General features: G+C 44.5%; 1 protein-coding gene across 6 annotated transcripts in view; it reads left to right on the top strand.

Moving 5' to 3' along the window:
• Positions 1–14329: 14329 nt before the first annotated feature.
• PSD4 (pleckstrin and Sec7 domain containing 4) overlaps positions 14330–21836 on the top strand; it is a 50195-nt gene continuing 42688 nt past the window's right edge. For 3 of the 6 annotated variants that reach the window (XM_042246080.2, XM_027966768.3, XM_027966766.3), the window contains exons 1-2: positions 14330–14515; positions 15454–15601. The gene's annotated coding sequence lies outside the window, so the exon portion shown is untranslated. The remainder of the gene's footprint in view (positions 14516–15453; positions 15602–21836) is intronic. The other 3 variants (XM_060412117.1, XM_042246079.2, XM_027966765.3) reach the window with 1 other exon arrangement.

Genomic DNA, 21836 nt, shown 5'->3' with positions numbered 1-21836 from the left:
GGGCAGAACTTAAAAATAAATGATGCCAGTTCCCAGAGACTGGCTCGGGGGTGGCCTAGGAGTGAAACTTGGGCATCAGTGTGCCAGTGCCAAGACCTCCTGGACCAGAAGGCTCTTGACTCAAGGACCCTGACACCAAGACTCCCTGCTGCTTCTTCAAGTCACCTGTATCTGGCGCCTGGCAGAGGCTTAAAATGCAAAGAAGGGAAATGGTCCTTGACTTCAGAGAAAGCCTCCAGAGAAAGTCAGTCGAATCTTTTGACCATATTTGAATTTGGGTTGAAGATGGTATTACTGAACTAAACTTGGTCCTCTGTTCACCTGCACATAGTGAAGTCGATCTACTGACTCAGTTGTGGTGAAGGAAAATTCAGTGTTTATTGCAGGGCACCCAGTAAGGAGCCCAGCAGTGATACTCAGACTAAAGAAAGGGTGAGAGAGAGTTGGGCTTCCCAAGTGGTGCCAGTGGTAGAGAACTTATCTGTCAATGCAGGAGATGTAAGAGACGAGATTTCGATTCCTGGGTCTGGAAGAGCCCCTGGAGGAGGGCATGGAAACCCACTTCAGTATTCTGCCTGGAGAATCCCATGGCCAGAGAAACCTGGCAGGCTATATAGTCCATGGAGTCACAAAGAGTCAGACATGACTGAAGCGACTTCACGCGCACGAGGAAGAGGGTTACTGAGTGTGTGATCAGCTTGTGACCATCAACATTCTTCTGATTGGTTGTTGGTGCGGTAATTGGGAGTCAACATCATCACCCATCTAGTTCCAACCAGTCTGGGGTCTGTGCTTGTGAGTAGCATACAGTTGACTTCTTCTACCTGGTGGGGGTTTCAGTGTCTGCAAAATAGCTCAAGAATATGGTTCAGAATATTATCTCTAGCTCTTGAGAAGAAACTAAAGGTCTTTGACTTTATTTAATGACTAAACCAAAATTATTTTGTTTTGCTTGAATATTTTCCTTTGTTTCTGCATATTCCCACTCCTCTGATTACATTTCTTCTCTGGAACTCAAGAAAGGTGTATAAGGCTAAATTGTTTCTACTTTATAAGTGGCAGGCAGGGAACACTCTGTCAAGGTGGGCTCTGTCCTGGGAATATCTCAGGCTTTTGCTAGGTTACAACCCCTCCTCCCACATTTCTTTGATACTTTTCAATCTTGAGGAGGAAGAGGTATGGGAAGGAAATAAAGTTTTGGATAGAGAGGTTAATCATAAACTTAGCAGAGGAACTCAATTTTAGGGGAATTCAGTTTTAGTAGAAGCTTTTTTATTTTCTCCATCTAAGACAGTTCAAGCTTAACTTCTAGGGGGCATAGATTGTGCTCTAATAGAAAGTTCAGTTGAGGCAAAATTTTTCAAATTTTGGGGAAACCAAATCATTTTGTATTTTTTCTTCATATAATTATTAAATCCCTAAGTCATAATGGAAAATCTCAACATGGTTGATGTTAAACCCAGTTGTCAGAAAAGTGTGGAGAAACAGTGAAATACTCTATTTCTATTGGGGTTCTTAGCCTGAGAAAACTGAAATAGAGGGATGGTCAACTTTCAAAAAAAGTTATGCCTCTGGGTTCACCATCCATACTGTGGCGGTTGTTTAAAAAGCAGTTCAAGAAATGTCCACCAGGGGTCAGCATTTTCCTGAAGATAATCCTATTATTCTCTTCCCATCTTAGTTCTGGGAAAACTCTTGAGAAGAAAAATAAACAGGTCAATTCATGCTCTCTGGAGTGAAAGTCAAGTCTTTTAAAGATTTCCTAAGAAAAAGCTATGAGCTGTAGTTTAATCCTGACTTGGACTATTTACACGTAGGGTCTGACCCTTGACAAGTATCCAGCAAATGTTGTCTGTTACCTATGTCTAGTCTCCAAAAGGATTCTAAGGGATTCTCTTCTCCCAAGAGATTCTAAGGGTCTTCTTATACATACTTGAAAGTCAACAAAGACTTTTCTGGTTGTTCAGAAGTTAAGACTACGCCTTCCAATGCAGGGGGCATGGGTTCGATCCCTGGTTGGAGAACTAAGATCCCACATGCTGTGCAGTGTGGCCAAAAATTAAAAAAGAAAGCCAACAAACTGTGGTCCTGTTTCTAGCTGAGGACCTCTTACCTGGATGATCGATTGACGTGTGGAATGAACCCTACCCCACCTCCACCCGGGGGAGTACACACACCCATCTTGCCAGAACTCAACACAGGAGTTCCAGCATCATGTCTGCAAGGAAGACAGGCATGTTTTCATGTTGGTGGGTGGTGGCTGGCGCTGTCTATAATAAATAAACAAAAAGGTCAAGACCCTCATTACCATGAGGAGTTGATCCATAGAGGGAACAGCCGTGCCTGCATCCTCTCCCCAGGGAAAATCCACACAGATTGGAAGACTAAGAAAAGCTGACTCGGAGACAGAGCAGAGGAATGATCTTGGTGGCCAGTGAACTCGGACTGCTGCTTCTGGTACTTCACCTTCACTCCGAGGGGCTTCCTCCCACGTCCTGGAGTCAGGCACTCCCCTCCATGGGTCATGATGGAGTCACTCCTCCACCTTCTTCTCTCTCCTTGGTACCGTTTCTTATGTGGTCATGGACATTTTCTTTCCTTTTATCACAGGCCATGGAGCTGGAGCATGGGGAGCAGGGAGAGGGAGGTAGGGGCTAGTTCCTGCTGGGCTTGGCCAGTAATGATTAGATTTATAGCCTCTCCTAAGTGAGAAGGTTGGGCTTCCCAGGTGGTGCTAGTGGTAAAGAATCTGCCTGCCTACCCAGGAGACCTAAGAGATGCAGATTTTATCCCTGGGTCAGGAAGATCCCCTGCAGGAGGGCATGGCAACCCACTCCAGTATTCTTGCCTGGAGAATCCCAAGGACAGAGGATCCTGGCAGGCACATTCCATGGGGTCAGAAGGAGTCAGACATGACTGAAGCAGCAGAGCATGCGCACACACAAGGTGGAGCAATCTGAGCCCTATCCCTTCACCACCCTACACCCTGCTTCAGAGCGCCCGCTCTACTCGTCTGCACCACCTGACTCCTACTCAATTTTCAAATCTAGGCTTTGGGGCAACTTTTTCCATGAAGACATTGAGGACCATCCATGCCCGTCCTCATTAAGTTATATAGCTAGATAATTGTATTATTTATTTATTATTTTGGTTAGGCTGGGTCTTCATTGCTCACAGGCTCTTCTCTAGTTGTGGCAAGCAGGCAGGGGCTACTCTTTAGCTGCCGTGCGAAGACTTCTCATTGTGGTGGCTTCTTTTGTTGCAGAGGACAGGCTCTAGGGCCCTCAGGCTTCGGTAGTTGTGGCACATGTGTTCAGGAGTTGAGACTCCTGAGCTCTTAAGTACAGGCTCAATAGTTGTGGCACATGGGCTTAGTTGCTCTGCAGCATGTGGGATCTTCCCAGATCAGGGATGGAATCCATGTCTCCTGCATTGCCAGGTAGATTCTTTATCACCTAGCCACCAGGGAAGCCAAGGGACTAAGTGTTTTGCATTTTGCAATCTGCAAAGCACTTGGCTACTTACCTGGGACTGATTAAAGGTTTCTCCCCTCTGAGGAAGTAGAGAGCTCCTGTGACAATTTTTCCTAAGCCTAAATGGTATACAGTGAAGAAGCAATTACCTTAGGACACATCTTGCTAACAGGTGCACAAGATAAATCGAGATAAAGCACAGATGCTCACAGATACAGTTCAAAGTTACAGTTCCTTGATGCTGAGAGACTGAGTGTAGTTCCCAAGAAAGGAACTCAGGGGTGCTTAGGTGCTGCTATGGCTTCTGTAACGGCTGGCTACAAAACAACCACGGATGCTATTTTTGGTTTTCTCCTTTTCTTTTTTGTAAAAGCGAAAATCCTCTTTGGATTGGCAAAAACAAAACACTTTTTGTAAATCTTTTGTAAAAAGAAGTGGTGTCAAGCAGACTTTCCAAAAGCAGGGGGTACCGAAAGCAGGGGGATACCTGTAAAACTTACTGTGAACACACTAGGAGCACATGAATTTTATGTGCACCTCCCCTTTACTCTTCCCTTTCCTTAGAAGACTCTGCCCCAGAGATCCACCTGGCTTGTTTCATCTTCTGACACTCTGTGACCCCATGGACTGTAGCCCACCAGGCTCCTCTGTTCAGGGGATTTCCCAGGCAGGAACACTGGAGTGGGTTGCCATACGGGTTCTATGTCAATTCCAGGTGATGGAGACGCCACACAGAGCGCCCCCTAGCTCAGCCTGGAGTGGAAACCAGTTCCAACACATGGAAAATTAGTAGTATTTTCCCATAATTACTTTATATTTTCAGATTTCGCCTTCTTTCTTGTATTAGGGGGTGAATTGGGAAAATAGTGATTCCTTCTCCTGAGGTAGATATGGGGGCCTGAGGGGACTATGTTCCTGTTGAGAGAGCCACAAAAATCTCAGTGGAGCTACTGAAGCTTCCTGAGGCTCATTATATACATTTGAAAAACCCAAATCTTAATACTTCTCAGAGTTGTTTGGACAATTAAATAATATATGTGAATGCCCTCCATATAAAAAAACATCATTAAAATGCTATAACCCAAGTACCTCCAGCTGTCTCCAGCTTGCAGAAGCAAAGTGCAGGATGGGTGCTGGGGTCCTGATCCAACTCCCCTAAGACCCTCACTGTCCCCTGGTATGAAGCCAGCCCCCACCCAGTAATTCCAGATGACCCAGTAGGGAGACCCTCACTCACGTCTGTCAGAACCTCCATCCCCCGATCTCCTTCCACTTCTCTCCTCTCCTTATCCATCAACATCTGTGCCTGGGCCAATCTCACCAGATGATCCCAGAATCCCCAATTCTTCAGATACCCAGTTAGTTACAGTGTTAGTAGTCACTCAGTCATGTCCAATTCTTTGTGACCTCATGGACTGTAGCCCACCAGGCTCCTCCGTCCCTGGGGTTCTCCAGGCAAGAATTCTGGAGTGGGTAGCCATTCCCTCTCCAGGGGATCTTCCCTATCCAAGGATCGAACATGAGTCTCCAGCATTGCAGACCGATTCTGTCCTCTCTGAGCCACCAGAGAAGCCCCATTGTAAACCCAGATAGCTATAAAACATTACTTTGGACTTTGAGGGGGCTTCTGGAAGAGATTAGCATTTGAATGGGTAGACTGGGTAAAGCAAATGGCCTTCGCTAATGCCTGTGGACATCATCCAGTTTACTAAGGGTGTGAATAGAACAAAAAGGCATAAGAAGGACAAATTTGCTCTCTTTGCTTGAATTGAGAGTATTATCATCTGTTTGATCATCGAAGAAGCAAGAGAGTTCCGGGAAAACATCTATTTCTGCTTTATTGACTACGCCTTTAGACTTGGGCTTTAGACTTGGGCTTCCCTGGTTCTCGGGGCTTTGGACTCAGACTGGGACTCATAGCAGCCAGTTCCTTGTTCTCCACCTTGCAGATGCCAGATCATGCGTGAATTCCTATAACGAATGGATGGATGGATGGATGGATAAATAAATAAATCCTCTTAGCTCTATTTCTCTGGAGAACCTTGGCTCATAATGTACAAAGGTATCTGTAGATTTGTGCAACCGTCACCACAGTTTCGTCATTTTTATCACCCCAGAGAGAAACCCCATATCTTTTAGCAGTCACTCCCTCTTCCCCTTTCCCCCAGTCCTAGGCAACAATTAATCTATTTTCTGTCTCTACAGACTTGCTATGGCAGACATTTTATATAAATGGGCTCCTGCAGTATGCGATCTTTTGTGCCCTTAACTTAGAGTAATGTTTTGAAGTTGATCCATATCCTGGTATCACGGAGCAGTATAGCTGAATGATATTGCATTGCATGGATACACTACTATGTTTCGTTTACTCATTTATCAGTGGATGGACATTTGGGTTCTTTCCAGTTTGGCCTATCATGAATAATGTTGCTATCAACACTTGTGTACACATTTTTTATGTGAACATGTGTTTTTATTTCTCTTGGGTATGTATCAGAAAGGAGGACTGTAGTCATTCAGTACTTCTATGGTTAACCTTGAGGAATGACCAAACTGTTTTCCAAAGCTCGTTGTTGTTTAGTCCCTAAGTCATGTCAATCCTAAAGTAAATGAACCCTGAAATTCACTAGAAGGACTAAAGCTGAAGCCCTGATGCTTTGGCCACCTGATGAAAAGAGCTGACTCACTGGAAAAGACCCTGATGCTGGGAAAGATTGAGGGCAGGAGGAGAAGAGGGTGACAGAGGGTGAGATGGTTGGATGGCATCACTGACTCAATGGACACGAGTTTGAGCAAGCTCCAGGAGACAGTGAAGGACAGGGAAGCCTGGCTTGATGCAGTTCATGGCGTCACAAAGAATCAGACACAATTTAGTGGCTGAACAACAACATGTCCAGCTCTTTTGTGACCCCACGGACTGTGTAGCCTTGCCAGGCTCCTCTGTCCACGGGATTTCCCAAGCAAGAATACTGAAGTGGGTTACCATTTACTTCCCCAGAGGAATCGTCCCGATCCAGGGATCAAACCTGAGTCTCCTGTATTGGCCAGCAAATTCTTTACCACATGGGAAACCCCTTTCCAAAGCTACTAGATCATTTTCTAATCCTACCAGCAGCATAGTCAGGCTTCAACTGAACATGAACTGTGAGCTTCCAGATATTCAAGCTGGATTTAGAAAAGGCAGAGGAACCAGAGATCAAATTGCCAACATCCATTTGATCATCAAAAAAACAAGAGAGTTCCAGAAAAACATTTATTTCTGCTTTATTGACTACACCAAAGCCTTTGGCTGTGTGGATCACCACAAACATATGGAATTTAGAAAGACGGTAATGATGACCCTATACGAGAGACATAAAAAGAGACACAGATGTAAAGAACAGACTTTTGGACTTGGTGGGAGAAAGCAAGGGTGGGATGATTTGAGAGAATAGCATTGAGATATGTTTATTACCATATGTGAAATAGATTGCCAGTTCAGGTTCGATGCATGAGACAGGGCACTCAGAGCCTGTTCACTGGGATGACCCTGAGGGATGGGATGGGGATGGAGGTGGGAGGGGGGTTCAGGTTGGGGACACATGTATACCCATGGCTGATTCATGTCAATGTATGGCAAAAACCACTACAATATTGTAAAGTAATTAGCCTCCAATTAAAATAAATAAATAAACTTTTTTTAAAAAAAGAAAATTCTTAAAGAGATGGGAATACCAGACCACCTGACTCGCTTCTTGAGAAACCTATATGCAGGTCAGGAAGCAACAGTTAGAAATGGACATGGAACAATAGACTGGTTCCAAATAGGAAAAGGTGTACATCAAGGCTGTATATTGTCACCCTGCTTATATAAATTATATGCAGAGTGTATCATGAGAAATGCTGGGCTGGAAGAAGCACAAGCTGGAATCAAGATTGCTGACAGAAATATCAACAACCTCAGATATGCAGAGGAATACCCTTATGGCAGAAAGTGAAGAAGAACTAAAGAGTCTCTTGATGAAAGTGAAAGAGGAGAGTGAAAAAGTTGGCTTAAAGCTCAACATTCAGAAAACGAAGATCATGGCATCTGGTCCCATCACTTCATGGGAAATAGATGGGGAAACAGTGGAAACAGTGTCAGACTTTATTTTTTGGGGCTCCAAAATCACTGCAAATGCTGACTGCAGCCATGAAATTAAAAGACACTTACTCTTTGGAAAGAAAGTTATGACCAACCTAGACAGCATATTAAAAAGCAGAGACATTACTTTGCCAACAAAGGTCCATCTAGTCAAAGCTATGGTTTTTCCAGTAGTCATGAATGGATGTGAGAGTTGGACTATACAGAAAGCTGAGCACTGAAGAATTGATGCTTTTGAACTATGGTGTTGGAGAAGACTCTTGAGAGTCCCTTGGACTGCAAGGAGATCCAAACAGTCAATCCTAAAGGAAATCAGTCCTGAATATTCATTGGAAGGACTGATGCTGAAGCTGAAACTCCAATACTTTGGCCACTTGATGCAAAGTGACTCATTTGAAAAGACCCTGATGCTGGGAAAGATTGAAGGCAGGAGAAGGGGATGACAGAGGATGAGATGGTTGTACGGCATCACCGACTCAATGGACATGAGTTTGAGTAAACTCCAAGAGTTGGTGATGGACAGGGAGGCCTGGTGTGCTGCAGTTCATGGGTCGCTGAGTCGGACACGACTGAACTGATCTGAACCAGAAACATAGGAGGATCCACATTTCCCATATGCTCACCAACACTTATTTTCTTTTATTGTGCCCAGCCTACTGGATGTGAAGAAGTATCTCACTGGCATTTTGATTTGTATTTCTCTGATGCCTAATGATGTCAAGCATCTTCTCATAAGCTTATTGGTCATTTGTATATCTTATTTGGAGAAATGTCTATTCAAATATTTTGCCCATTTTTCATTGAGTTGAAAGATTTCTTTATATTTTCTAGATACAAGTCCCAAAGTTCATGTTCTTACAATACAGAGTACTAGGTGTTCCAGAACCATTTGTAGAAAGACTTTCCTTTTTTCACTAAATTACCTTGACACTTTGCAAAATGATGCCAATTGACCATACATGTGTGGAACTATATTTGGACACTTTACTTCCATTACACTGGTCTGTTTATTTGTCTTCATGCCTTTTCAGTTTGGAATATTTCCTAATTTTCCCTGTAATATCTTTTCTGGCTCCTGGGTTATTTAGAGGCATAATGCTTGATTTCCAAATATTAGGGCATTTTCTAGATAAATTATTGCTGCTGATTTCTAGCTTAATTTCATTCTGATTGAGAAGACATAATCTCTACAATGTCAACCCACTGACTGATAGTCCAAATAGTTGGTCTTGGTTAAAGTTCACGTGTGCTTGAAAAGAATATATATCCTGCGGTCGGTGGTATAATATTCTATAATGTTGATTTCATAATGATAAATTATAATGTTAACATCTTCTGTACCCTTATGACTTTGTACTTGTGTTATTAATTACTGAGAGAAGTATGAAAATATTCAACTCTGTGAATTTTATATTTCTCTCTGTTGTTTTGTCAATTTCTGCTTGATGTATTGGAAGTTTGATTGTTAGACTCATCATATTTAGGGTTATGTTTTCTTGATGAATTGATCCTTTTATCTTTACAAAAATGACACTTTTTAATTTGGGGAATACTCCTTGTGTTGAAGTCTACTTTGTACAAACTTAACATAACCACACCGAGCTTTCTCAGGCTTACTGTTTACATTGTAAAATTTATTCACTCATTTAATTTCAACCTGTCTATATCTTAAAGAGAATCTTTTCTAAACATAGCGTTGGGTCTTTTCTTAGTCATTTTGACAAATCTTGCCTTTTACCTGAAGTGTTTAATATAGTTGTCGATAACTTTCCAATCTTGCTACTTGTTTTATTTGTGTCCCTTCTTTTTTGTTTCCTTTTTCTAAATGTAGAGTTGGGTATCTTTTCTATGCATAGAGATGAGTCTTTTCTTAGTCATTTTGACAAGTTCTATCTTTTAATTGGAGTGTGTACAGTAGTTCTTGATTACTTTTCAATCTTGCTATTTGTCTCCTTTTTTTTTTCTTATTTTTCATAGCTTTCCTGACTTCTCTATTTCAATAGTTCTTTTTATATCTTACACTGACACTACTCTGAGTTAATACTATAAAGCTCCACATGTAAGAACCATACAACAATATGGTTTTATTTACCTTCCCTTTTGCTTTGTGCTTTTCTTGTCACATGCCTTGCTTCTACATGTGTTATAACCCCCCTAATATTATTGTTTTTTTTAATCTAAATTCTCAGTTGATTTTTAAATCATTGAATACAAGACAGAAAATTGTCTTTTATATTCACTAATATATTTATCATTTCCTGTTCTCTTTGTTTCTTTCTGTAGATTCTAAATTTTATCTTGCATCATTTCCTCATCCTGAAAATTTTCTTCACTTTCTTTTGTAGTGTGAATCTGCTGGTGGCAAAAACTAGTTTTGTTTATTCGACAATATCTTTATTTAGATTTCCATTTAAAACATGTTTTTAACTAGATACAGAAACTATAAGTTAATAGATCTTTTTCAACACTGAAAATAGTGTCCCGTTGCCTTTTGGCTTACGTTGTTTCTGATGAGAAGTTAACCACTGTTCTTATCATTGGATCCATGTGTGCAATTTGTATTTTCTCCCCTGATTCCTTACAAGATTTTTCTCTTCATCTCTGTTAAGTTGGTAACTATGAAAGGATCTGAGATTTGATTTTACTCCTCTTGTAAGCCAGAAAGTTAGCATGTCACAATTTTCATAGGCACTGGCGAAGACAAGAGAGAGTCTATGACTCACCGCAGGAGGAGGGGAACATTAGCACACAGGTTGTGAATGTGCTCTCAGTTGCTCAGTCGTGTCTGACTCTTTGTGACCCCATGGACTGCAGCCCACCAGGCTCCTCTAGCTATGGGTTTTCCCAGGCAAGAGTACTGGAGTGGGTTGCCATTTCCATCTTCAGGGGATCTTCCTGACCCAGGGATCGAACCCTCCTACATCAGCAGGTGGATTCTTTACTACTAATCTACCAGAGAAGCCTGCAGGCATGATCATTGTGATAGAATAAGAAATACATATTCGGTCTTTGCGCCTGGTTCCTGGCACAGAACTCCTAAAGCCTCTTGTAATTTTCTGAGTGAGAGAGTAATAGGAGCACCTTTTGTTGTGATATTTGTTTGTTTGTTTTGTCCCCAGTTTCTGAAATAGCTCTGCAGTGACAAAGATGAAGGAGAGTTGTCTGTTATTCATAACAAGCAGCTTTCAAAACACCTGAGTTTATGTTAATGAAGTGACTTTTGGAAAGCTCCTATAGATGGGGACTGGTTGCCAGGTGAAACCGTCATTCAACTAGAGGATTGGAACTTTCAATCCTATCCCCTTGATCTCCAGGGAGCAGAGAGGTGTGGAGATTGAATTTAGTCACCAAAGGTCAATGGTTTAATTAATCATATGCCTACATATGGAGCCTGCATAAAGACCCTAAAGAACTGTGTTTGAAGAGCTTCTTCAAGCTCTTGAAAGAATGGGTTGGTGAACACATCTGTGTACCAGGAGGGTGGTGGGCCTGGAGATGGTATAGAAGCTTTGCACGCTTTCCCATACTTTGTCCTATGTGTCCCTTGCATTTGGTTGTTCCTGAGTCACATCCTTTAAAGTAAACTGGTAGCAGTAAATCAAGTGATTCTTGAGTTCTGTGGGTCACTCTAGAAATTAACAAGCCTGAGGAGAGAGTCCTGGGAGTCCTTAATTTATAGCCAGTGAGTGAGAAGTCCAGGTGACAACCTGGAACTTGTGACTGGCATTTGAAGTGAGGGGAAGCCCCTAGCCTGTGGGTTCTGCAATAACTCTGAGTAGGAGAAGGCAATGGCACCCCACTCCAGTACTCTTGCCTCGAAAATCCCATGGACAGAGGAGCCTGGAAGGCTGCAGTCCATGGGGTTGCTGAGGGTTGAACAAGGCTGAGCGACTTCACTTTCACTTTTCACTTTCATGCATTGGAGAAGGAAATGGCAACCCACTCCAGCATTCTTGCCTGGAGAATCCCAGGGACGGGGGAGCCTGGTGGGCTGCCGTCTATGGGGTCGCACAGAGTCGGACACGACTGAAGCGACTTGGCAGCAGCAGCAGTAGTGTCATAATTAAATGATAGGACATCATACTGGTCTGAAGAGTTGGAGAATTGCTTAATATGAGGGGAAACCCATACTTAACAGTTTTCCTTGAGTTAGCAAGGTTGGTTTTTTTTCCTTTCAGTGGGCATACAGTAATTGTTTTTCCCCCCTCTTTTCGACCATAGTTCACATATTCTATTCACAATGTCTACTATTTTTTTTCCCCATTGTTGTCGTTGTATGGTAGATATTGTGAATGATGCATTCTGGATTCTTTTATTTTCCTGTAAAGAGTGTCAAATTTTGTTCCGGCAGGAAATCAAATGACCAGAAACTCACCTTGGTTTTGTAGGGGCTTGGTTTTAGATTTCTCTTGATTTGTCCCTAATCCTGGTATATATTCCTTAAACTTGGAATGCAGTCTTTACTCCTCAAGTGTGTCATTCTGAAGTTTCAATGGACAGTTGGAGCAGCATTTACAACAGCCAAAATATGGAAGCAACACAAGTGTCCATAAACAGGTGAATAAAGAACATGTGGGATAAATACACACACACACACACAATGAAATACTACTCAGAAATAGACATGAATGAAAGTTTGCCATTTGCAACAACAGAGATGGACTTGGAGGGCATCATGCTTACTGAAATAAGTCAGAGAAAGAAAAATACTGCGTGACATCACTTACATGTGGTATCTAAAAAATAAAACAAGCTGGCGAAAATAGCAAAAAAGAAACAGACTTGCAGACATAGAAACAAACTAGTGCTTACTAGTGGGGAAAGGGCAGGGAGGAGGGGGTAAACTAGGGGTAGAGGATTAAGGGGAACAAACTTCTTTATAGAATATAAATAAGCTACAAGGATATGCTACAAGGATATATTTTACAGCAATATATATTCTGTATATTCTGTATCCAATATATATATATAAGGATATATTTTACATTGGCATAGCCAATGTTTTATAATAACTATAAGTTGAGTATAACTTTCAAAAAATGTAAATCACTATGTTGTACACCTGAAACTTACACAGTGTCATAAACCAACTGAGCCTCAAAATAATAAAAAAAATTTAAATAGAAACAAAAAAGCCAAGTGTTCACAAAGCAGCTCTAAGGCAGCAGGACTTGAGTCCAAACTTCAGCAGCAGGCAACAAACTGTTCAAATTTCTGTTCGGCTTTTGTTTTCCTTTGGGTCATGTGGGTTCTTGCCCCATGCCTGTTCATTCAGGAGTCAGCCAAGGATTTGAGGGGAGTTTGCAGGCAGTTACCTGTTGCACCTTTTCCCTGTGTGGTTCCCTCCTTGCTAGGATCTTTTCCCTCAGGGAGTGGCCCCTCACTTCCCAGCACCAGTTCACAACACACCACTCCTCTGCTAGATGGTGAACTCTCTGAGTACTTGGTTCAGGCTTCTATTCCACAGTACCTAGTCAGTGTCTGGCATACATACAGTAAAGTGAAGCAAAAGTGAAGTCGCTCAGTCGTGTCCTACTCTTTGCGACCCCATGGACTGTAGCCCACCCGGCTCCTCCGCCCATGGGATTCTCCAGGCAAGAATACTGGAGTGGGTTGCCATTTCCTTCTCCAGGGGATCTTCCCGACCCAGGGATCGAACCCAGGCAGACACTTTAACCTCTGAGCCACCAGGGAAGCCCATACATACAGTAGGTGCGCAGTAAATGTTTGTACCATTACCAAACAAATTATTATTAAGCTGTAGGATTGCTGACCTAGCATCAAGTCTGTCATCCAAAAATGACAAAGCAACAGCGCTGCATGCTGACAGACAGCTCCTGTCTGTTTGTCATGGGTCAGGTTACTTCACCTCTCTGTGCCTCCGTTTCCTTTATAGGGATGGCTTTCGACCTTACAGGGTGATTATAGGATTATTAAGACGTAGAGAGCTAGTGGTTGGCATATTGATAATGCCCATATATTAAATACTAGTAATAGCTGCTGTTGTTGCTTGAAGAGGACCTCATTCAGTACAGAGGAACTTTTAAGGACTTCCAGGTGGTCCAGGGGTTAAGACTCTGCCCTTCCACTGCAGGCGGTGGGGATCCTCGGGGTGGATCTCACCCCTTGCGGTGAGATGTGGCCAAAGAAGAAAAAAAAGGAGAAAGAAACGGACTTCTGTTGTCTATCTCTAAGGAATCTAAAGTATCACCGACTGCACTAGAAATATGGACTCACTTCGATTTTCACATAGAGCGCCTTACACACAGACAGGAACTAGAGTGGCATCTAGTGGGGCATTGACAAATAAGAGCCTCCTGCCAACACCACGACCTCTGAGGACATGTTTACAAATTCAAGTTTCAAGACACAGCTATTCGTCTCCAAGCCACCGATCCCTAAACCATCAAGCGAAATTTCACCATAAATCAAGTTATAGACGGCTGAAATTCCGAGCTCAAATAATGCCACTTTTTTCTTGAGCCCAAATAAGAAATACTACAGGATGGGTTTGGAGGGACTCGGATTTGGACTCGGCTCGGGGTCGTGCACACGTCTGAGATTCCGGCTGATTTCTGGGCTCGAGCAGGACACCGGAGCGGGGTCCAGACGCCGGCGGCCGGCCGGTCTGGAATACCGCAGGTCGTGCAGGAGGCGCCCGCCCGCCCGGCCGGCCCCGCGCCGCCGCCGTCAGACCAGTCGGACGGCTTCGCGCGCCCCGCCCCGCGCCGCCGGTTCTGCCGCCGCCCTAGTCTCCGCGCCGGAAACCCAGTGCCTCCCGCGAGCCGCGCGCCGGAGCTGGACCGGCCCGGCCCCCAGCGCAGCCGCCGCCCCGCAGCCCCCAAGCCCGCGCCTGGGCTCCCGGCCATGGGGCGCCCGGGTGGGCGGGCGGCCGGAGCAGGAGCCCGGCGGGACTCGGGTAAGAGCAGGTGGGGCCCCGTGCCGCCCTCGATGGGGACCGTGTGCCGGCGCACTGGGGCGCCGAACGGGGGAGCCCCTATGCAACCGGGGAGAGCAGGAGCGAGTGGGGGGTCCTCCGCCTTCAACTTCATCAGGGGGCGGGGCCAGGGACAGCAGGGGGACCGCAGAGCCTGCCCAGGCCTGGGCTGGGGTGCCGTGGCCCCACCGACCTCCTCCAGCTGGGCGGGTTGCATTTGAGTGCAGGAGGAGTTCTCAAAAGCGTCTAGCATCTGAGCCGGGCTCCACCGAGGGCCGTACTCCTTATATCCCATTGGCCTCGGTGGCCCCTGGGCCTGTGACCCGGCTGGGACCTTCTCTCTGTTTGCTGGGAGCCTGGCCGGCCTGGCAGGCTGTCTGCCTCTCCAGGAGCGCAAGGGGATGGAGGAGAAGCCAGCTGTTCCCCATTTCCTTGGGTGCTGGCCCCCGGCTCCTTGGCCATGCTAGGTGTGTCTGGTCAGGAAACCCCAGAGATTCCTAAGACGGTAAACAGTGTCTGCCCAGCTAACAAACTCGCATTATCCCGCTAAGGTTCTTCCTGGCCCTACACTTGAGTTTAGCTTCTTTCAGCAAAAATAGTGGAGCCAAGACTGTGAGTTCCTTGCGGGTGTTTTTTCCCCCCAGGCTGCAAGGTGCCGTGCATTGCTAAGCGTGCTCACGCAGACCCCTGTGTCCATGGCCTGCATGTCTGGGTCAGGTGGGCAGCAGCAAAGGGAAGGCTAGGGCAGCCGGGGCCCCACCTGCCCTTGAACCTCATTAGCCCAGTCCTTCCCCTGGCCCAGGGTTGATTGAATGTAATTAGCCACTAATTGAATGTCTCTGAGCCCCTCTACATGTGAAACACACCAAGGTCAGATTTAGACAACTGACCCTGCTGAGTGACTCATTCTTTTCTTCCAGATATGGTGTTTCCCTTAGGTGAGGGGTTTGAAGAAGGGTCATTCATTCATTCATACAAAATTTACTGAATGCCAACTACTAATCAGACATGGAGGCCCTGAGAATACAGCTGCTGTTATTTACCTGAGTTGTGGGAAAGAGAAAATAGGTAAGCAGATGAATCATATTATTTCAGAGAGGAAGAAGTGCTGTAAAACAAAATGAAGCAGGATGACGATGGGCATGAGCACGCCTGCTCAGTCGTGTCTGACTCTTTGCGACCCCATGGGCTGTAGCCGGCCAGGCTCCTCTGTCCATGGCATTCTCCAGGAGAGAATACTGGAGTGGGTTGCCATTTCCTTCTCCAGGAGATCTTCCCAACCCAGGGACTGAACCCTTGTCTCCTGCATTGGCAGGCAAGTTCTTTACCAGTGAGCCACCAGGGAAGCTGTCCGACTTGGGAGGTTTAAATCCGAGGCATCAATTTGAGTTTCCCCAGAAGACATATCCTTTTTTTCTCTTTAATATTCATTCATTTATCTGGCCGTGTGGAGTCTTATTTGCAGCATGTGAACTCTTAGTTGTGGCATATGGGATCTACTTCCCTGACAAGGTATCAAACCCAGGCCCTCTGCATTGGGAGCAAGGAATCTTAGCCACTGGACCACCATAGAAATCCCAGAAGACATATTCTTTTGAGTCACTTATTTGTTCATTTATTTGACAAATACTGAGGGCCCACATGTTAGGCACTGTTAGGTGTTAAGTATACATCACTGAATAAGACAGTCTTTCCTCTCATAGAGCTTATTTTCCGGTGGAGAGAAATGGACAGTGACAACAGATAGTAACACAGAGATTTGCTCGGTCATGTCTGACTCCTTGTGACCCCACAGACTGTAGCCTGCCAGGGTCCTCTGTCAATGGAATTCTCTAGGGAAGAATACTGGAATGGGTTGCCATTCCCTTCTCTAGGAGATCTTCCCAACCCAGGGAACGAACCTGGACCTCTTGCATTGCAAGCAGATTCTTTACTGTCTGAGCCACCAAGGAAGCCCACAGTAACAATAACAGTTTTATTGTCATGTCAGATAAATGCTATGAACAAAAGTAAAGCAGCTTAAGGGGTGAGAAGGTGATGGGGGCTCCTGGGTTCAATAGGGTGGTCAGGGCAGGCTGTGCTGAGGAGCCAAGTGTAGACAAGACACAGGTATGTGACTCTCTGGGGAAAGAACATTCCGGGCAGAGGGAAGAGCAAGTGCAAAGGCCCGGAGATGTAAAGGAGGCTGGAGCAGAGTGGGCATTGCTGAACATGTTAGAGGAACGCGAGGGAGGCCTTCATGGCCATAGAAAGTGAGCAGGCATCTGTGGCTCTCATTAGAGGGGATGGGTTTAGACTGCTGACCGGAGACATGCAGGAGGGCAGGTGATGCTCTCAGCTGCTGTGACAAGAAGATTTACATGCTCCCAAGAAAACTTCCCATGTGGCACTGGTGGTAAAGAGCCCCCCTGCCAATGTAGGAAGTATAAAAGATGCTGGTTCAATCCCTGGGTTGGGAAGATCCCCTGTAGAAAGAAATGCAACCCACTCCAGTATTCTTGCCTGGAGAATCCCATGGACAGAGGAGCCTGGTGGGCTACAGTCCACAGAGTCACAAAGAGTCAGACATGACTCAAGTGACTTTGCATGCTCACAAGTAGGAAAACTCAGGATCGGGCCTGGTGGTTTACACTAGCAGGGGAATAGGCAATCACCAGAGATGGAGAGTGTGTCTCTTTGCAGGAGAAGTATCACTTGCTTTTCTTTTTTGTACTTTAATTTTTAAATTATTTATTTATTTTTTGGCCATGCCCCTTGGCATGTGGGATCCTAGTTCTCCGACCAGGGATTGAACCCTCACCCCCTAAACTGGAAGCATAGAGTCTTAACCACTGGAACACCCGGGAAATCCCTCACTTGTTTTTCTTACACCCAGCATCCATTAGAAGGACATGGGCTAAAGTGGGAGGCAGACCACAAGATTTTCAAATCAGTAAAGACTGACTATGGGGAGCAAAACTGTTGCCGTCTAGGAAAATTCCAATAATCTTTTACAAAGAATGATCTGATTAGTAGGCTCGAAAGAGAGACAAGAGGGTATGTCGATTTGTACTGTATGCTAGGCTCTCCTTTAAGCACCTTATGTGAAAACACAAACCAGCCTCACAGCACGTCTGTGAGCTACAGACAACTCCGTTTCACAGATGAGAAAACTGAGGCCAGCAGGAAGCAAGTTGCCCACTTTTCTACACAGCTAGTGACTGAAGAAGAATCAGGGTTTATGATCATGTGGTGCAGTTTTAGAGCCAAGTGTTCTGAAAGAGAGAAGCTTTGGCTGAAGGGGTGCTTGTTAGGGCTCCAGGGTGTCTCACAGCAGGGGGTTCTTAGACAACAGCAGGGCTTATGGGTGCATTCCACCTCTTTTCTTCTTTTTAACACAATCTTTGTGTGGGTTACAAATTCTTTTAAAAATATTTTGAAAGGTACTACTTGCCTGTTAAAAATTGTTTTTTTACAGATGTTTGTTCAAACAGCCCTTAAGGAACACAGAAATCTCTCTTGTTGTCCTGTCCTCTGATTCCTAGTCCTCCTCAGAGGCAATTGAGAATGCTTGCGAACAAATGTTCTTTTTGTAAATGAGCGTGTATGAATTGTACTTTCAAAAAAGTATTTTAAAATTAATTTTATTATTTAATTTTGGTTGCACTGGGTCTTGGTTGCTGCCTGTGGGCTTTTCTCTATTTGCAGCAAGCGGGGCTGACTATCTAGTTGCAGTATCTGGGCTTCTCACTGCGGTGGCTTCTCTTGTTGCAGAGTTCAAGCTTTAGTAGTGGTGGCACAACAGGCTTAGTTGCAACATGTGGGATCTTCCTGGACCAGGGGTCGAACCTGTGTCCCCTGAATTTACTGGCAGATTCCTAACCGCTGGACCACCACGGAAGTCCTAAACTGTACTTTTTTTTTTTTAGCACAAATGAGAAAACTCAGGTGTGTACCTTTTTTTTTTTAACTTAATATATTTATTCTGATTCAGGAGGTAGAGATATGCTTCATCTTTTTAAAATAAATATTTTTGGCCTGTATTTCTCTAGTCACTCCTTTATGGTCTTCTAAATTGTTTTTCCTATTTTTGTTAGTTTGTTTGCTGTGGTAGACAAGTATGCGTTTGGATACTTGTACCTACATCCAGCTTCCTAGGTAGCACTAGTGGTAAAGAACGCGCCTGCCCATGCAGGAGACGCAAGAGACGCAGGTTTGATCCCTGCATCAGGAAGATTCCCTGGAAGAGGGTATGGCAACCCACTCCAGTATTCTTGCCTGGAGAATCCCATGGACAGAGGAGCCTGGTGGGCTACAGTCCATAGGGTCACAAAGAGTCAGACACGACTGAAGTGACTTAGCACACACGCATGTATCTACATCTTCGCTCACTCTTGTGACTTTCAGCAGGGGGAATCCATAAGCGTGTAACTACTGATTGAAAAGCTCTGTGTATTTTACATTTCCACTGATGCTGCCAGCCTGCTTTCCGAAGCCCCAGTCTGACTACTTCCAGGATTGCTTGTTTGCATTGGCATGGCCCTGCAGACTTGGGCATCACGTTGTATTTCTTTAATAGGTATGTCTTTATCATGAGCGATGTTATGAGTCTCCTGTATTTTTTAAGCCCTTTGTCTTTCTCTTTCTGCTCATGTCCTTGGCCTCTGGTTTAACTTGGATTTTTGTCTTCATGTTGTTGTTTTTCAATTCTGGGGGAATTATAAGGGATCTTGGTATGATTTCCTCTTTATCCCTCATCACTGACTGCCCTTCAGCATCTTCCTTTTCTGCACAGCAGCTACTCTGATATATTTATGACATGTTTATCCTGAGATCCGGACTATTTTAGAGAAATGTATGGTGTTGATTTATATGTGCATGTAATTTAAACTTACAGACGTTGTATTGTGCTACAAATCTTGATCTTACTATGAAACTCGATGCTGTTTTTTAAGGAGATTTATCTGGCTGGTGTCTGGACACTTGGTTTATTGCTTCTGATTGTTGTGCTGTCAGAACCAATTGTTGTACTGATTGGTGTATTGCTTCTGATTGCATCCCATGTTTGGAATTATGAAATTATCGTAACCATTGATTCTTTTTTTTAAATTAGTTTATTTTTAAATTGAAGGATAATTGCTTTACAGAATTTTGTTGTTTTCTGTCAAACCTCCACATGAATCAGCCACAGGTATACATATATACCCTCCTTCCTGAAACTCCCTCCCACCTCTCTTCCCATCCCACCCCTCTGGGTTGATACAGAGCCCCTATTTGAGTTCCCTGAGACATACAGCAAATTCCCATAGGCTATCTATTGTACATATGGAAATGTAAGTTTCCATGTTACTCCCTCCATACATCTCACTCTCTCCTCCCTCTCCCTATGTCCATAATCTGTTCTCTTATGTCTGTTTCTCCATTGCTGCCTTGTAAATAAATTCATCAGTACCATCTTTCTAGATTCCATATATATGCATTAGTATATGACATTTATCTTTCTCTTTCTGACTTCATTCTGTATAATAGGCTCTAGGTTCATCTACCTCACTAGAACTGACTCAAATGTGTTCCTTTTAATGGCTGAGTAATATTCCACTGAGTATGTGTACCACAACTTCTTTATTCATTCATCTGTTGATGGACATCTAGCTTGCTTCCATGTTCTAGCTGTTGTATAGTGCTGCAGTGAACACTGGGGTACATGTGTCTTTTACAATTTTGGTTTCCTCAGGGTATATGCCTAGGAGTGGGATTGCTGGGTCATATGGTGGTTTTATTCCTAGTTTTTTGAGGAATCTCCATACTGTCTTCCATAGAGGCTGTATCAATTTACATTCCCACCAACAATGCAGGAGGGTTCCCTTTTCTCCACACCCTCTCCAGCATTTATTGTTTGTAGACTCTTTGATAATGGCCATTCTGAGGTGATATCTCATTGTAGTTTTGATATGCATTTCTCTAATAATGAGTAATATTGAACATCTTTTCATGTGTTTGTCTTTTCATCTGTATGTCTTCTTTGGAGAAATGTCTGTTTAGATCTTTTTCTCACTTTTTGATTGGGTTGTTTGTTTTTCTGGTATTGAGTTGTATGAGCTTCTTGTATATTTTGGAAATTAATCCTCTGTCAGTTGCTTCATTGGCTATTATTTTCTCCCATTCTGGAGGGTTGTCTTTTCACCTTGTTTATAGTTTCCTTTGCTGTGTATCGGCTTTTAAGTTTAACTAGGTCCCACTTGTTTACTTTTGTTTTTATTTCCATTACTCTTGGAGGTGGGTCATAGAGGATCTTGCTTTGATTTATGTTATCGAGTGTAACCATATTGATTCTTATTGGCTTGGTCTAGAAAGTTTTCTGGGAGAAATGGCATGATGGGGGTGAGCATTTGTGGATGAAGAGGATTGGCTAGGAGGAAAGGAGAATGGGGAAGGGAAATAGAGCTGACCAGGAGCCCAGCATGAGGACATGCCAATGCATGAAAGTTCCAGGAACGTTCAGGGGAGCCCCATAGACTGGCGGCGTGGCTCAGGGTAGGCGTGGCTCAGGGTAGGCGTGTGTGGTCTCAGGAGAGGTTGGGGGCAGCTCTCAAATGCCAGTGTTGGGCTTTCCCTAAAGGCAATGGGGAGAGGCAGTGGACTAGGGGTCAATCAGGAAGGATTTTCAAGGGCAGAGGGGGTCTCCTGAAGGAGAATTGGGACCGTAGACATGAACCTGGGAAGCAGGAAAGGTCTCTGGGGTTCTTCAGGTAAGGGAGGAATGGTGGGGCTGCTGGGCAGGGACAACCAGCAGGACTGGGTGCTGGAGGCATGAAGGGTGCCTGCTAGCCGGGGAAACCAGGCAGATGGGATGTCACTGACAGGACCGAGGGCAGGCCTGGGCACAGGGGTGGGGAGGTGCACTCACGGGCACGTGGACAGGCTGTCGGGTGCCTGATTATTCTGAAGTCCTGCTCGCCTACCTACAGTATTCTTGTTGGTAGTTAGGACTGCAGGCTGGGGAGTGTTCCTGAACCTTCAGTGAGTGGGTAGGATGTGAACATGCAGGAATGGGTAGGTCATCATGTGCTGCTGTTATTGTTTAGTTGCCAAGTTTTGTCCGATTCTGTGACCCCATGGACTGTAGCCCACCACGCTTTCTCAAGTCCATGAGAAACCCATGGATTTTGCCTGCAAGAATACTAGAGTGGATTGCCATTTCCTTCTCCAGGGGATCTTCCCAATGCAGGGATTGAACCCAGGTCTCCTGCATTGCAGGCAGATTCTTTACCATCTGAATTTCCAGGGAGGCCCCCAAGGGCAGAGGAGGCCCCTCTAGAACAAA

Source organism: Ovis aries, chromosome 3 (assembly GCF_016772045.2).
Source record: "Ovis aries strain OAR_USU_Benz2616 breed Rambouillet chromosome 3, ARS-UI_Ramb_v3.0, whole genome shotgun sequence".
Classification (NCBI taxonomy): Eukaryota; Metazoa; Chordata; class Mammalia; order Artiodactyla; family Bovidae; genus Ovis; species Ovis aries.
The sequence above is the reverse complement of the archived record's forward strand: the minus strand, read 5'-3'. Positions and strand labels throughout refer to the sequence as shown.